The sequence below is a fragment of the Triticum dicoccoides genome, chromosome 3B, assembly GCF_002162155.2.
Source record: "Triticum dicoccoides isolate Atlit2015 ecotype Zavitan chromosome 3B, WEW_v2.0, whole genome shotgun sequence".
Classification (NCBI taxonomy): Eukaryota; Viridiplantae; Streptophyta; class Magnoliopsida; order Poales; family Poaceae; genus Triticum; species Triticum dicoccoides.
In genome coordinates this window covers 219946377-219950385 of record NC_041385.1, presented here as the reverse complement: position 1 = coordinate 219950385, position 4009 = coordinate 219946377, and the positions used below count along the sequence as shown (strand labels likewise).

General features: G+C 41.0%; 1 long non-coding RNA gene across 1 annotated transcript; it reads right to left on the bottom strand.

Annotated features, from left to right (window-relative positions):
- Positions 1–1329: 1329 nt before the first annotated feature.
- LOC119281159 lies at positions 1330–3055 on the bottom strand. The gene is made up of 2 exons (XR_005138286.1): positions 2875–3055; positions 1330–1509 (listed from the first exon to the last, which is right to left on the bottom strand). It is a non-coding gene; the product is annotated as an uncharacterized LOC119281159 (long non-coding RNA).
- Between the last annotated feature and the right edge of the window lie 954 nt (positions 3056–4009).

Sequence of the window (4009 nt, the reverse complement as noted above, 5' to 3'; positions counted from 1 at the left end):
ACTGACGGGACGAGGAGGGGCTACCTTGCGCAAGCGGACGATGAACAAATAATACGAGGGCTGGGTGGGGAAAGACGGATGCGAGAGCGGAAAGAGTCCACACCGATTCGACAGGTGTCTGTATTTATTTCCCTAGATTGATTTTTTCATAGGTTTCCTAGATAGATTGGATCAATCCCCTTTTTAAAGAGTCCACGTCGATTCGGCAGGTGTCTGTATTTCTTTTCCGGGTCGATTCCCTTTTTAAATTCTCAACCGTCAATTTTATAGTTAAGAGCAATTAATGGATATGGAGAACTAAGAAGGCTTTCTCCTTTTAGTATTATATATAGTAGAAGAGCCCGTGTGTTGCAACGGGAAAAAAAATAACACTCGTCCCTAATCCAAGAATCATGACTCAAGACCTCAATAGGTCCATGTCCTTTATTTGAACATCACATCAATGCCCACACAACCACAACACGTTTGAATGTGTCAATCCTATCTCTTTCTCAGCATAAGATCAGAAATTTGCTTTTTTTCCTGTGAGGTTTTGCCGTCGCGTGCATGTGTGGTAATAGATGGTTTCTTTCATCTCTAATTTGGTTTTGCTGAGTTGTTCATTTTCTATCTGGATCTGCAGCGGTACGAAATAAAGACGGATCATGCACTATTTATTAAGGTTGCATCCAAAACAACATTTTAAAAATGTTTAACGGGTAAAATAACATAATATTCAGATTCTACACATTTTTTGATCAAATTTCATATATAACACATTAAAATTGTTTTTTCTGTTTAAAAGATATGATTATTCTTAAAAACATATGATATGAATTGCGGGTTGAATTTAGGAAACAACAAAGGGCTCTTTGCACAACATGTAGTTATCAAAAACTATACTGCAGTTTAATTACTAGTAACTATAGAGGGTTTTCTACAAAATTATGTGACGGACGACCAGGACGACGACCGGAAGCATTCCCTACTTTATTATTAGCTTTACTTTATTTATTACTCCCTCCGTTTACTTTATTTATTACTCCCTCCGTCACAAAATAAGTGTCTTGAGCTAGTATAAAATTGAGACACTTATTTTGTGACGGAGAGAGTATTAGGCAAGAGAGATAGAGATTAGGAGTATAGAGTGGCGTTTGAGTTCTGCTCTGTATCCTTTCAACTCTGTCCCAGGGAAGCTAATGTTGTTGCAAACGAATTAGCCAAAATAGCTATATCACCTTTTTGTAACTACTTCCTCTGTTGATTAAGGATGTAAACATGGTTACTAGTTATGAAGAGGAAATCCTGTTATACAAAATACATCAATTGGTCCAAAGTACACCCGAAAGGTAAGCTTTTCCAATGCACCCAGAATAAAAAATTAAGACAAGACAGACCAATACTAAAAAGTATTCCTGGTTTCTTCTATCTGCCGAACAATTCCTAGCATAAGCTCTTCACTCTTCAACAAATATCTTTTCTTTAGCTTGCTCAAGTCTTATATTCTGTAACTTCTCGCTGAGTTCCAGACTGCAGCAAACGAATCAAAGTTAGACCGCGAGAAAACCAATGCAGCTCGTTACAGGAACAAATTCATTCAGGTAGGTGGCAGGCACCAATATGTACAACCCTAGGCCAGACCCTACAGCAAGCTGTCTGAACAAATAGCACAGGCAGACCAAGCCACATCAATAATTATAACCATAATTTCATTGACTTTGCAAAATAGTCTTTACAGCATGAGTGCCGTAGATTTGGGAACTAACGTCTGCATGACTAGTTCAGAACCTACAATGTAGTACTATCTATCAGCTTTGATTGACTACAATAAAAGTTGATTCAACTCAACATAGCTCATTTGTGGAGCTAGTGATACGAACATGTTGATAGGCTGATTGGCTCTTGAGTGCAACATTAACGGTGTTGTCAATTTGTAGGGGCTGTTTCGATTGATGCCATTATGCGCCCCACCAAAACATTGGCGTTGACCCAGCCCCTGGTACTCATTTGGATGGATGCCAAAATTTTGGTGCGCCCAAGCCCTTCACAGTATGCTAGTTCATTTTCCTGCCAACCTTTTGGCAATCAGTGGGCAGCCAAAACGATCGCCGATTATTTGGCAAGCCAACGGTTGGCAAGGCCAGCATTGGCTCAAACCAAACAGCCCCGTAATGCATCCAGAGGATGATTAATGCTATTTAGCATACGTAGAATTGTTATTCATGTAGTGTAAACAACATGCAGTAGTATTCAACATTTGTCCTCACTCATGTGATAGTGTGAACACAAACATGATACTATAAATTATCATATTCTAGCGGCTCTGATAGATCCGGAAGGAACCAAAAATAGATAAGTATAAAACTTGACAGTACTTTTTTGCCTCCAAAGTCATAACGAATATAGTTCAACGGCATGACTTCCTTTTATTAGCCGAGCAAACTACATAGATCGTGCTTACCAAATCTAGTGACAATTTGAGAGCACATGGCAAATTGTACATGTTTAACACCCAACTGGATGCCAGTAAAACAGACAAATCACGGGTCTACAACAGATGTCAAAAGTATAATCGCAGATTACTATTTGAATTAGAACTCATCATTTGCAGAACTGACCAGCCCGTTTAGAGAGTGTCTTGCTATATTTTTGCATAGTAAACCACAGTTCACAGGATTGATTAGGCACTGAGTTTTAGATTTTGTTATCTTAATTTGATGTGCTAATTTGCCAAGCCACAAAGCACCTTACTTTGTTGAATTTCAAAATCTACAAGAACACAAATAACAATAACAAGTAATATTTTCCTAGCTAATACTACCAAGTGGTAACATTTCACATTAATGGTGAGGCCAAGAGTAAATACTGGCAGAGATGAACATGAGGCAATGTTACCTTCTGATGGCATGCTGGTCCAAGTATCGGGTGAACGGGCTGGGAACAAAGGAGTAGCCAGGAAATGATCTCCAGTGGGCCATGTCAATGGAGCATTTCTCTTCTTCTTCTTCTTCAAAGATGTAGAGACTGGTTGACCCCAGCACTTCCTTCTTCATGTCAATCTCAATCAGCCAGAAAAGTTTATCGGTTTTGCTAAAACTCATTCAGCTGAGAAATAAAATGGTCTCATTCACTTTTCCATCCGTCGGATCCAGATGCGCCGTGATTTGTGTTTGTCGACGTGGAGAGCTTCGCATCAACGGGGGCGCGACCCATCTGGTGTTCGGCTCACGGCCTGTCCCTTTTTTTTTTTGTAGTCCAGCCCAGACCGTTTTCGACGCAGAAGCCCAGGCACTCTGTTTATAGAAGGCACTCTGTTTATATCATCGGCCTCTCCACTCCGTTTTTTCTTCTCTGTGCCGGCTGAGATAAGGAGAGCCTAGTGCGGGAGATCGCCGATGGCGGCGTCTACTGGTGTGGGAGATCGGCGGCGGCGGAGTTTCGAAGTAAGGAATCCGCCAGATCCGTAGAGGTTCCTTGTTGTTTGTTCTTCTTCTTCTTCCCTCTTTTCTTGTTGTTTGTAGAGATTCGTTTTCTAGGGCATAGAGGTGGTAGTTTCCAATCAGAAATGGGGTGGCTGTTTTGAAGGACGTGGAAGCACATTCATTTTCCATGCAGGGATTCACCCAAATAGGAGAAATGGATCTGCTTTTTGCTGAACCATAAAGTTCAGTCAGGATAAGTGATTCACAAGTCATGTTCTTTTGTGTTTTTCTTCCTGGATGAAGATGTTGTGTAGAGTAGGATCCTAATACAGTTTTGTTGTTTGAATGTATGTACTGAATTGTGTGTGTGTGTGTGTGTGTGTGTGTGTGTGTGTTCCATTCGTGGCCCCTAGTTTGCAAGTTGACCATCAACTCGCACTAGGGAGATGTGTGTGTGTGTGTTTTCTCGTGGGTCCCTAGTTGCATGTCAATAACCGTCTCGCAACTAGAAGTGCGTGCGTGTCCTTTTGTCAAGGGGCCCTCAGCTGCATCTCAACCATCGACTTGTAACTAGGGGGGGTGTGTGTGTTTCTTGAGGACCCCTAGTT